Source organism: Lissotriton helveticus, chromosome 7 (assembly GCF_964261635.1).
Source record: "Lissotriton helveticus chromosome 7, aLisHel1.1, whole genome shotgun sequence".
Classification (NCBI taxonomy): domain Eukaryota; kingdom Metazoa; phylum Chordata; class Amphibia; order Caudata; family Salamandridae; genus Lissotriton; species Lissotriton helveticus.
In genome coordinates this window covers 1,134,146,010-1,134,159,641 of record NC_136068.1, presented here as the reverse complement: position 1 = coordinate 1,134,159,641, position 13,632 = coordinate 1,134,146,010, and the positions used below count along the sequence as shown (strand labels likewise).

Genomic DNA, 13,632 nt, shown 5'->3' with positions numbered 1-13,632 from the left:
GGCAAAGCCACTGGATAGCATGGTTAAAGTGTTGAGTGTTCTAAAGCCAGCAAAAATATTGTGTTCAGTAAACGGCTAAAAAATACTAAGTGACCATGCAGAAAAGACAGGTTTCTGACAATGTTTCACAATGTTTCACAATGTTAACATACTTCTACAGCTAGCCTGACCTATTTGTGTCTCCAATACTTAACTGTATCGGCTTAATTAGCAAATAACAATGATTTAATTGTGAATAATTGGAGTTGAACATGTTTCACTTCCATAATCCCCATACCACTTTCTTCTGCAGGTATTCACTGTTAGCCACTTAAATATTTTTTAAATCCTATATCTGTACACCTCACACATCATCCCCTTGATTTTCACCACTGTCTTTTTATTCTGTCTTTCTGCATGTGCTTCCGTGTGTTAGTCCCTTCAATATGCTCTCTCCTCAACACCCACTCAAACAAACTGAGCAGAAATTCACACAAATTCAGCATTTAATTTTCCTAATTTGATGCTGTCAATATATTGACAGCTGTGTACCTCCTTCACACACTTTCTCATAAAATGGTAATTACAATTGGCATATGTGTGACCATCAGTCTGTGTGCTCTTCAGAAAAGCAAGGGATCGAGTGAGCATGTAATCAAAACAATGTTATGACTCACCAACAGGCCCTGTGAGAAACTCTCACTGACTTCATCCTCAACTCCCGAGCTGTGAATCGTACCCTGTCAGGCACACTCACCAATAGCCTGGACTCACCCAGGTCCCCAGAGGTGACTCTTTTCAGTTCATGCATCTGATGAAAACAAATATTCTTAGGGAATGCAAGAGAAAGAAAAATGGGAAATGTAAACAGGACTACATTGCTCCCCTCACTTAACCCTCAGCAGTCTGGCAAATCAGGGTAGCAGGAGGCCAGACAAATTATATGTCGAATGTAATAAATGCATTAAGAAAAGCCTTTACATTTTAGGGGGGATTGCACAAATATAGCTTGCCCAACCATGGTGGGTCCATCGTTGCTACAGCCCTGCACTAAAGAGAGCGCATGACTCCAGTTCAGCAATCACTCTACTGACTTCCTGCCTCTATACTAGCAATGTTCAAACCACTCTCCATCCTCCACATGATCTCAGAAGGAAATGGACCACTTTAACTACAAGTTAAATTCAAACAATGCAAACAAATTAGGACATAGAACTCAAGACATGGATCATCATATCACCTTATTATAAGAAATCCATAGGAGGTATCACATTCTCAGTACAAGCTGCCAAACTTTGGAACGTACTACCAGCCAAGGTTCCAAACAGTCAGGTGAGAAATAAAAAGATGGCTATTGCCAAAGTAATGACGTAATCCTGGAAACCTGAGATTGGACCAGAAAAAATATTCGCTCCTTTAAGTACAATATACAGTCTACTGTCCACAGATCTGAAATATCCCAACGAGCTCACACATTTCTATGTCCAGTAAGTTATGAAGGGCTGGCCTGCAGGGGTGGCTCTTCTGTAATTGTGGAGGAGCGTTGCCCCTCAGTCCACACCAGCAATGATAAACAAAATGATCATAACATAATGTTATTATAATTGTATTTATGCTGTCTGTCTGAGCCCCAAAAGGTATAAGGCGGGTTGGAATTGGGCATGTCAGGGAGGAGGAGTGGTGTGCACTTATAATGATGGTCAGCCAAACACACATGTACACTTATGTTTCTCTAACCCTGCTGTGTTACACAACCAGGTTGGAGAAAAGCAACAGGCTCTAATTCATTGTCTGAGCGTCAAACAAGGCTGCTCAGAACAATCCTGGTGCTGCTCTCATGCTATGAGAGCAGGTTCTGGATTGGGTGTGGAGCCGGTTCCCTGAGGGCTTTTATACTTTTATATTATATGATTTCTTCCACTCTTAACCCTCTGCCCTCCCCTTGAGGCCTCCCTACCACTTTAGATAAGTGGCGGCTGCCACTGTTGGCCTGTCTCGATTCTGGATGTTATATAGTAATGCCAGTTCATATATGACCCTCTTGACACTATCTAACACTCAGTGGGCAAGAAGCCAACTATAGTTCATACAAACTGCATAAAAAGTCCCTCATACTGCTTGACCCTCATACACTCATGTGACAGATTCCCGATGGGTCTTGTCTGTCACACAGTAATCTACCAAATTGCTTTGTTTTGGATGGCCAAGTGTAGTATCCCACAAGGGTTTAAAGGAGGTAAATGCCTTTAATACTTATGGCAGAAAATGAGGTGTAGGGTGAATGTAGTGTACTGGCGATATTGTTGTCATTATTGACATTTTATATTCAAAGACCTTCTATAGTTCTTCTCTCTGAGCCTGATTCGCAAATGGAAACTTACATTTTTGCCTATCTTTTTATGAGTGTAGTCTGAGCCACAAGTACAGAGACTCAGCAGTCGTAAAGATATTACTTGTAAAATTCCTTTATATATTGCAAAAAATTGTAAACTTACACAAAAGTCACTTTACAGACAAAGGTTATGCATGTCATGGTTAAGGTCAACAAACTCCTTTGATTTGTTGAGTGCCTTTTTAATATATTTTCTGAGGTGCGCCTGTTCCGCTCTTCTTTTTGTCAAGTGACAATCTCTACTGCATATCTTTCTGTGGCCTTGGTCATCTCCAGTCTTTGACTTGGACCAAATTTGTTGCAGCTGGGGCATCTAACTTTGTCCATGTCTTTGTTGAACCATTTGATGAGTGCTTTGATGACTTGCAGAGGACACTGTTCAACAGGGAAAAAGAGTCAGTTGAGTCAAGTGGCCCTGTTTGATTTCTTTGTATATTGACTTCAGCAGAGATTGTTTAGGTATCAGTCTAGGGAGTTGCTGATTGACTGGCAATGATTGGTCTATTTTGTTGCGAGGTTGGGTTAGGATAATGGAGTTGAAGGAATGGTCTGACCACCTTTGCACTGCCAGGTGTGAAGCTTCAAAGTTACATGTGAATGGGGTTGGAATTGGGAACCAAAAGCAGCCCTGGCAAAAATGCTCAAACTTGACCTGTTGCCTTCGTCTCCTTGCACAATCTCTTTGTTTCTATCCACCCATTCTCTCTCTCTGTTCTCACCCTCTAATTCCTTTTTCTCTTCAAGCCCCCTCCATCCCTCCCTCACTTTATGTCTCTTTTGTAGCCTCCCAGTGACTGCTGCAATTATGAACTAGAGAGAGTAAGAGAAGCACCAGGAGTGGGGAAGGGCTTCATAAAACCAGCCCCTAAGAGCTCCAGCTCACCAGAGGAATGCCTGTTGGAATAAAAGGCCTGTTCGACCATGCATGTGAAGATGGGATTGAGTATATGCCCAGGATTGTGTTAGGCCACTAATTGTTGTCTGAATCCCATATTCACATTACAATTTGTCGTGGGGTTAGAATCAGGCAAGTGGACCTGTAATTTTAAGGTGCTCATGCTGTCATTTTATTGGTCTTGGTCTGGAGGCGGAGTGTCAGATGTTAGAATTCCTCCAAGAAATAGGGGGAATAACCTAGGGGTAGATGACAAGCAAATTACAGCTGCAATAAGAGAGCAATTGGCGTTGGTGGAGAGGTAGGCTGCTGTGTATTGCAGAGGTGAATACACTGTGCCTGGAAAGCCGGTGGAGATGAAATCCGTGCCTAGAGTTGTGGCAACCAAGTCCCTGTCTTAATTAAAAGTATATGAAACCTAAAGAGAGTTGTCAGCACTACTCCATTAAAAGTATGCAATTCTTCATAGAATTACTGATACAGCCCTACTAAGGTCATGGCAGTTCTGCAGAGAAATGCTGGTACTGTTCCACCTATAGCACAGCAGACCTGTTATTATGTGCTCACACCTCGCCACTAAAAACATGGCAGTCCTGCTTAGGAGTGCTGTGACTGTCATCAAAAGCATACCAGCCTACTCACAGATGCTGATATTGTACGTTAAAAGTTTAGCATCTCTTCCTAAAAGTGTTCATACTGCTCATTAATGTCCTGGAGACATGTATGTACCAGTATGGCAGCTAAACGGAGGAGTGCTGCCGATGTCCTACTAAAAACGTAACAACCATGCCGACCAGTGATGCTAATTTTCCACTACAAAAGTATACAAGGGCTGCTAGTATGTGAAGGAACTGTTTATGACCACAGAACCATATTTGCTCAGACGGTTTGGAGATTTAACATTAAAAGTATTTCAACTGTGTTGGAATGTGGCTTTACTGACGTTGAGTCACATGATGTGCTCCTGAAATACATTTATCATCGGCAGCCTAAAAATCTGTCCTCTAGCCTCACCTTCCCCCGCCTTTATTAACCACATAGGGGCTCATTAGGATGGAGGATTTTCCGCATCCTCCGGGCCGGCGGAAGCCACTGCTGGGCCAGAGGATGCGGAAAATCCTCTGCGGACCCACCAAAGACCCACCGTCACATTAGGATGGCTGGTGGGTCCTGGTTTCAGTCTGCCGCTTTTACGCCGCGGTTGACTTACAACTGCGGCGGAAAAGCTGTAACATGGCTGGCGGTGTCTATCAGACACCGCCAGCCATATTAGGATAGTGTAAAAGAGATGCTTTTCCACGGCGGCTTTTCCGCCATGGAAAAGCATACAGACTTTGACTTCGGAGGCCCGTTGCGGGCCCCCTGGGTGAAGGGGGGCTGGGGGGATGCACATGGGGGTACCCAGGGTACCCCCCTGCATTTGTAGGCAGAAATCGGCAGGCACCGCGCGGTGCCTGCCGCTTTCTGCATACAAATGCAATGTATGCATTTTTAACATTGCGGCGGGTGCAGCTTGACGCTGCACCCGCCGCAATGTTAAAGATAGAGGATGTGACCGACACCCTGGCGGTCACTTCCTAATCTTCACGGAGGGAACGCCGCTGCCCATGCGGACGTTCCCTCCTACTCTGGGGTCGCGGACGGACTCAAGTCTGTCTGCGATCCTAATGAGCCCATTAATTCGCAATTCACTCAACAATGTTTGTTCTTGCTCCAACACTTACAAAAGTAGCAACTACACAATGAGATGGTTTAATCCACAAATAAAGTGTGTTGTACATTCCCACCCACTCGCTTAGCTGTACAATTCGGCAACTATACCTTACATGTATTATCGCATTGTGTGTGTATGTCCCATTGATAGAAGATAAAAAACTGCTAAATGTAGGGACGCGAAAATGGTGCCAAGTCTGAGCAGAAAGTAATTTTAATGGTCATTGATATATTTACAAATGAAGATCATGAAGGCGAGTTTGCAAATAGTACACAAACACTACCTAATTGTCATTTAACAGATGATATTAGAACCAAGATTAATTATAAGACGGGGGAGGGGGCAATACAAAAACGTGTATTAGGTTTCCAATTAGAATGTTGGCAGCAATAGCCAATTATAAGAGAATAAAATACCCTCACTGCTGCAAAGTTAGTGTGGAGTAGATAGAACTTTCGAGGAGTCACACACGTAGTTATACATACACAACAAGAGAGGTCTCGGTTTTTTTCATGTGCATGTATTTGCATGGCTCTAATTAGAGATACTTCCTGAAGCTTTCCACATGCCTATTAGCCACTGTTAAGTTGACCGCATAGGGTACATACATGCATACCAGTGACCCAGTTGCTGTTGGCAATCAACCTAACCTTTAACATTTTTTGGGAAACCCTTCAGACTTTCTTAAGTAATGGAGGATGACCATTATTAACAAAGGTTTTCCGTGGCATGAGACCGTCTAAAGATTGTCCCCTAACTTGAGAAAACGTCAAGATTCTCTTAAGCAGGGGAAAGTCTTTTAAGTCAAACTCAATTGGTGGTGGTGGACACTAAAGAACCGAAAGCTCTGTACCAATATGTATATTTGAGTTGTATAAAATACCTCATACATCTTCAAATCCTGCTTTTCTCAAGGGCATTTTAACTTGTTATTCCATGTCATATCATCACATGTAAACAATCTAAAACAAACATCCTGACACTGATATGTGCTCTTTGCAATCGTTCCCCAGGCTTTGGCATGCATCATGTATCAGGCTGTGCTGTGAACAGTCCTTATCGTTCGGTTTCCAAGAAAGCAGCACTGATAAGCGCTCTACGCGTGGGCGTAATATAGAGCAGTATGACACCAGCATTTTTCATACATGGGTTTATACAATTGTTTCCTTAAAAAGTGTCTAACTACAGAAGCTACTGTGACTGCCACAATGGCTTAGCAACTTACGAATCAGTCCAGGAAAAACCTCTGCAAATCAGACCTTTAACATGTAATGATCAAATGCTAAGGGTCCCTCATTCTGGGAGGGAGAGTAGTATTTATGATAGGATTCTGATAAGTTGGAGACAGAAACTTCTGTAGACACTCCAGTGCTTAGTTTTCTCATTACAACACATTCTCACATCTGAGAAAACGCTTGTAAAAAATACACAACTCTGTATTAGTTATTAGACTCACTAATGAGCTTAACATGCCATCTGATGTAATCCTCAGTCACAGTTCTATTGGAGGGAACACTTCACTCCCTCTTTATGACCACAACTGTAAAAGAGGGAGTCATGTTACTTCTTTCAGTTGCAGGAAACAGGAAATGTATTCCCAGGGGCCATCGCCTATTTGGTCGGCAGTGTAGACCTCGCCTAACATGCAGGGTAGTGCTTACTTGTAAATAGAGATCTACATTAAACTAGATAAGAGTAAAGAAGAATAGTACAAACATTGCAACAACAAACGTGGGGGAGTAAAAACTAATTAAGATGAATAAAGCTGTGGGAGGTGTGTCTTATAGAAAGGCTACACGTAGAGGAATAGATGTCAATACTATTTGCTGCAATCATTGGCAGTACTAAATGCCTACATCTCCCATAGGCATTTGTGTTTCTAAGAGTGCTTCATTTGGCATTATAAGTCATAGGTATGTCCTATATTACTTGATTGTGTAAACTGAATTTGTTGGAAGTGATTTTGGCTACTGTTGGCAATAGAAGTATTTTATTGTCATTTGGTGTGTGTATGGAAAGCTGTGGTTGTATTCACTTTTTGTGCAATGGGTCCTGATTTGGTTGGCACTTTACTGTATGGTGTGTGCTAGGCTAGCATTATGTTAGATCAACTTGTAGTGATGCTGAGGTGGTGTTTATATATGACAACAAGCTTTGGCTAAAGACCCTCCTATCTGGCTGTCGAGATATCGAGGGACAGATTTACTAACAAGTTATGCACTGCAGCAAGACAACTTTCTGCACTGTGTTGATTGACAAGGAGAAGTCAGGAATACACCGTATCAATGAGGATATGGCACATTTATGCACTCTCCCTGTGATGGCACTCCGAGCGCAGCCTAATGCCAAAGCAGGCCCCATTGCGCCACAGAGCAAGGGTGCCTGTTTTACAGCCAGAATGGTATTTGTGCAGGAAGGAGCACCTTCTTGCACAAAAAATAATGCTCTGCGGCTTTTCCCTCTTGCTATATGTGCAGCATTATGTAGCACAAGTAGAAAGAGGAAATAAATAGGAGAAATAAACATATTGTTCCTCGTTACGGCTCATCTGGGAAAGCATAGCATTCTAACGCATTCCCAAGATTACTAATATTGGTACATTTGGTAATGAACAAAAAATCTATGGGTGGGTGTGTGGGAACACCCATACTCCACCTATAGAACGTCTTCCAGGCAAAGTAATGCAAGGAAGCCACTTGAGCTGCCTTGAGTTATGCCAGATTTACAATTCCATGCAGAGCCACACAAGGTGGCTTTGCATGGCTTAGTAAATCTCACTGAAACCCTTGTGCTGCCTTGCTTGACGCAAAGGCAGCACAAGGTCTTTGTAAATCTCAGCCTGAATTTATAGTTGTGATCGCTAGTTTCTTTACTTAGGATGGAGGTGCGCCCAAGGCACAGTCATGAAAAGAAACTATGAGGCATCACTTCCAGATTCTAATCAGCACCCTTACTAAGCTCTGATCCATCAACCAATCGAGGATTTCCTAGCAGCTGCTACAGACTTATTCTGCTGGCCATGCAATACTTATCATACTTCACTCCGTGGTCAAATAATTGGATACTACTGTGAAATCCATAGGTTTTCACATGTGATTATTCCATCAGCCTTGTTATTATATAAATGTATTCACTTTTTATTAATTCATAATTATGTTTATTTCTGCTTAGGGTAATCCTGTCAGCCCTGAATGTGGCTGCAATTTATTGATGAACTCTCACACTTGATTTAGTAATCTTCTTATCAAGCAAGCATGTATTTTATCCATTTAATACAGGCCTATTGATTGTAAGCAATGGATTATCTAGAACCTATTCTTAACATTTTCAGATACGGGATGCTCTAGCTCCTATAGTGATTATGACCTCATATTCATAGATGTTAAATCCCTGTAGACCCCAGACTTATATAGAATTATTTGACAGTGTAATACTTGTATAGATTGGAGTTATATGTCTTTTTAGTAGTGATGCATGTGGTTCTGTGTCGTGTAGCACCTTGCACTGCACCTCTTTCCTTATTCACAGCATGAGCATCAGATCTTTTTCTGATATGAAATACATGTTTTACATGATGCAATAAATACATCTAATTGCACAAAAGTTAGACGATTTTGTTGAATAATTTATTTACCAGTGAATTGTTGTTTCTATTAAAGACTGTAGATCCCCAGGTTCTCTAAAGTAATGGGGTCACCCTTGTTTGAAAATAAATCACCAAAGTCATAGAGCTGACGATTACAGTGGCTGAGATGTGTGAATATCTTACTTTACCAGATGCCGTTTTGCAATCCAGAAATTAATATTGTTATGGGCATTACAGTCAACATCAATGGTAGAAGATAATATGACACCATCCACTGGAAAGACTGAGTTGGAATTATTGTGATCTTTACTATGATGTGTGGGGGTGGTGGCAGATTCATCCCATTTGCCACTATTGCTTTCCTTCCAAGGCAGATTTGTTCCCTGGTGGACTTGTTTGATTTTCAACTTCTTGGTATATGATTGCAGGTATTTTAACAATTCTGTTACCTCTACTTGTCCATGTTTGTTTTGGGAAACATAATTTACCACAAAGTCTTACAGCAACCAGCCTTTACAACAAGGTTGGTACCCCGCATGAGAAGTTACCATTCGTTACTTTAGCATGCAAGTTGTTACAATAACTTGCTGTAGGGGGTGCATTGTTGCTAATTTTAAGTCCAACACCTTCTCTACTGTTGAATAGACTGGAGCAGGAATAGTAATTTACACTTTTCCAAAGTCCAGCACCCCCTAAAGCAAGTTGTTGAAATGACTTGCATGCTAATGTAAAGCATGGTAACATCACCTGCTGGGTACTGACATCCGTTTGTTTTTTTATGTTGAAAGTGTTGTACTAAGGATAATTACACCATTTTTTGGGGGCAGCTATCTGATTGTCCACACAGGACGCTAAATTTCACACAAGCTGCGATTGAGGCCTGCGCTGTTTTTCCTAGTGCTCTGATATTGTTTCAGCACCTTTGCTGTTCGTTACAGTGGAGGTGAGATTGATTAACCTTGGTCGGATTCTAACTGTGCTAATGTGGCATGTTAAGGGAACTTTTGTAATTTTTGTCTGATTGAATATGCTCATGTGGGTGCACTATTTTGTGTGGATCGACAAATTATTCTGGAATGATGTTGGCATTAGTGAGTGTTTTATTTTTGCGTATAAGGACTCTTTACATATACTTTGAACACTATTTATTATTCTGAGTTTTGCTTGTTTCTGCAATCTAGATTATGGACTCTCTATTTGATGAAAATCATCTTTGTTATCACCTATGCTCTCAATTTGACGTTTTTTAAAATCTAGGTCAAGAGGGCTTTACGATTTATCAAGCGACAGGCATTTGTCATCATTCAGAGATACAGAAGTACATCTTACGCTAGGGTTTTGGAGACATATAATGTTAAATCTTACACAGAGAATTGTAACACTATCTAGTTGGTTACACTCCATAGCACAAATGTATGAGTTTATCAGGTGAGACCTGCTTTTATATTTTTAACATCTTCTTTCAAATGATACTGTATTGCTTTCAGGGCTGCTATCAGGCTTAGGCCGAGCTGTGGTTAATTTTTTTAGTGGGACCTAGTTTTTATCTTGCAATTGGAACACATGGGTTGTACTGTATTGCTATTGTACATACGTGAAGTTTTATTGATGTTTGTCTTACTTTTGTGGTTTTAACTGAAAAAACAAATACAGTTTGATGATGATGTATGAGTTTATCAGTCATATTAGAGAGCACTATTTAAGTGAACATGGGAAGGATGGGTATAAAAACAATTGGAAGACTATAGAGTCATTCAGTGGTTAATTTGAGCCAGTGATTCATTCACCCAGAACAAGAGTGAGGAAAACACTAAGGGGCAGATATACAAGAAACTAACGCAGTGCGGTGCCGCAAGTCATTTTACTGTGCCAGCTGCGTTAGTTTCGAAGCACAGGGTTGCAATATATTTACAACAATATGTCGCATCTCTGTGCTTCACCTTGTGCTGGCACACACACTGCTGCCATGCCCAGGCACCCTTGCACCATGGTGCAAGGATGCCTGCGTTATGGGAAGATTGTTTTTGTGCAGAAAGGGGCACCTTCCTGCCTAAAAACAATCACTTGAGGTGATTTCCTCTTTCTATGTGTGTTGCACAATGCAGCACGGATTTAAAAAGGAAAACAATTGGGAGATGTTAGAAAGTGGGCTATTTGTAGAAGCAAATGTAGGTCTGCCACTGGCAATAAGGCCACTAATACATTGTAGGACTCAGCATAGGTCTTAGAAAGTTATTCCTATGCTCAACCCTTGGTAACGTGTCTGCAAGCAGACAGACTTAACTTCAAAGACGGGTATGTAAAGCATTTAAAAACACAATTTCAGTAAATAATTAAGACACAACACATAATAAAAATCCAACACTAATTTATGAAAATAGGAAATATTTCTATCTTTAACATGACACCAAAATGACAAATATCCAACGAAGGGAACCGGATATATGAATTTTCAAAGATTTAATAAAATATAGCACTTAGAAGATTATAGAACCATATTGTGATACATGCTCGTGATAGACCGGGCCAAAGTCATAGTTTCAGACTGGGCGTGATGGATCCCTGAGTGGCTACAGCTCACGATAGGTCCCGGCCTCAGTTTCTACCTTCACACTTAGAAACTTTTCTGTATCTTTTCTCCTTGAGGCCCCTCGAAGCTCCCAGCCAGTCCGGGGTCAGTGAGGGTTTGCCGGCTTGACTTGTGACGAGGTCCCAGTCAACTTCCCTGGAGCGAACTTGGAACATTTTTCAAGATCGCTTCAGCGGGGCAACCCAGGAATCCAGGCAGCACGCGATGGAAGGCAGGCGGCTTGGCCTTTAACGGTTGCTCCTGGTCACCTTTTCTACGAACGGACTTAGAAACTTTTCTGGAGCTTTTTCTCGCGGGGTATCTCGATGCTCCTCATGTAGCCAGATCCAGTGAGGGTTCACCGGCTTCAGATTTTTTTCTAGTGCCAGTCAATCTCTGGAAGTTGGAACAATGGAGCTTTTAGCGGGCGAACCTGGTTGGCTTGGCCGGCTCGCGGTTGAAGGCCGGCGGCCTGGCTGGCCAGGTTGAGTCGGTCCCTCTATGGAGTTTTTTCAAAGTTGGTCCAAAGTTCATCAAACTTCTTGAACTTCTTCCTGAAGTTCCTCAATGGGTCCAAACCTGTCTCAAACTCACTCCAAGGGTCTGGAAGATCCAAGACGGTCCTTGAAAGTTGAGGACTTCAGTTCCCACAATCCACTGGTACAAAACCCTTACAAATCCACCAATGGTTCTCCAAGGTTTAGATTTAGTTGGTGATGTTCCAGATGAGCTATTTTAACCTGTAGCTTTTTGGGAGTCCACTCTTTAGTTCTTTTTCAGCAAGATAACATGCAGGGCTGCAGTTTCAGAAGGTGCAGTCTTCAGAGGTCAGGCCTTAGAAATCTTTGCACAGCAAAACTTCTCAACAGGGCACTTCTTGCTTCAGTAAGTTTCAAGCAGCAACTCTGGAGTGCTCTGCCCCTCTCAAATACTTATTCCTAGTTCTCTGAGTCAAGCAGGAGGGCACTTCTGACCTTTGGGAGCTGGGTAACTCCTCCAATATATGACCACATCCTGTAGAGTGTGGCATTATTTTGTTCCAGAGTGCATCAAATCTTCCAAATCCATAATGACTGATTTTCCAACAAGGAGGTGAGAGCTGGCTAAACACACCCCTAGGGTGGCTAATTTACATAGACTCTCCCCCCTGCATCTGCTCACACCTTCCTCAATCCTGCCATCTGCCTAAGGTGGGAAGCTCAAAGCTGTAAATGACTCTGGTCACTACTCTCCTCTTTGAAGAACATAGTTCACGACTTCTCCCCAGGGCCTGTAATTCCTATGGAACAGCACACTTCCAAGCCAGCAGAGCTGATTAAACCCTGGGGCTCTTTATCACCTCTTTAAAGCAGCCTGGCTAATGCACTTAACTCTGACCAATCAGGGTAGACCACTGGAAGGCTGAATTTGGACTTACAAAAAGAAAGTCTTATAACTTCTTGTATGTACACTTTAGGAGAAATTCAACAATATGATATTGTTGGATTTCTTAATACCATTCTAGGAAGTCTTTGAATGACATTTCTATCCCTCTCCTATCCAGAGTTATTAATCAATAACTTCCTACCATGTTAACCTATGTAACAGGAGATTTGCAATGAGAAAAATGACTTGGGCCATTTTTCCAGCACCAGGACTTACAAAAACATCAATTTATGAGTACTTTGCCTTATATCTACAGGAACCCCACCCCATGTGCAACTAGGGGAGACTTTAGGGGTTCTTAATCTGTAGAAATATTACAGATTCTCCCTCCACAGCGCTCCAAGCATCAAAGTCGAATTTGAGCAGCACTATACCACAATGGGGGAGTTAAATGTGAAATTTCACTTTACTCAGGCATATAAAAACTCATTTTGTAAGGGTGTACCTTATACATTTCTAAACCCCCACCCAAGGGATACCTTGGGGAGACCCCGGGGGTCCCTATTATGCCAAAACATTGTAGGTTATCCATTTTTAAGTGTCCCAAACACCAAAGTCGAGTTTGGGCACAATTTACTTTTTAAAATCAGTCCTGGCACCCATGTCTTCTTGAAACTATTTGTTCAAGAATGTCAGTCCTTTTCGGGGAACGTGCAAAAAATGCTGTTATACCACCAATCTCTGAAAAGAAAATTTGAACTCTAGATTTTTTGGAGGAAGCCTGTTCCATAATTAGGTTAAGTTGGTGGGCATAGCAATGAATATAATGTGCATTTGAGTAAACATCCCTGATTTTCTTTTCCACCCCACCTAGCTAGTGCACCACGCATGACGCTGGCATCATCGTCGATTTGACCAATTACTTTTCCTTTAGCACATTGCTCAGGGAAAACAATGTTTTATTCATTAAGAATGGCTGAGGCAATTGTTTTTGCAGATGAGTCTTTTAGATGTGTGAAACAATAAAATCTTTCAGCTACCTTGCAATTTCCATCAATGTATCAGAAGACCAGAACTGACTGTGTCTTAGTAGAGACATCGGTTGTATCATCAGCTTGGATAGCTACATAAT

At 41.8% G+C, this 13,632-nt stretch overlaps 1 long non-coding RNA gene across 1 annotated transcript in view; it reads right to left on the bottom strand.

Moving 5' to 3' along the window:
- The window catches only part of LOC144767275 (uncharacterized), a 108,060-nt gene that overhangs the window by 79,461 nt on the left and 14,967 nt on the right, over nt 1-13,632 (bottom strand). The gene's annotated exons all lie outside the window — the stretch shown is intronic.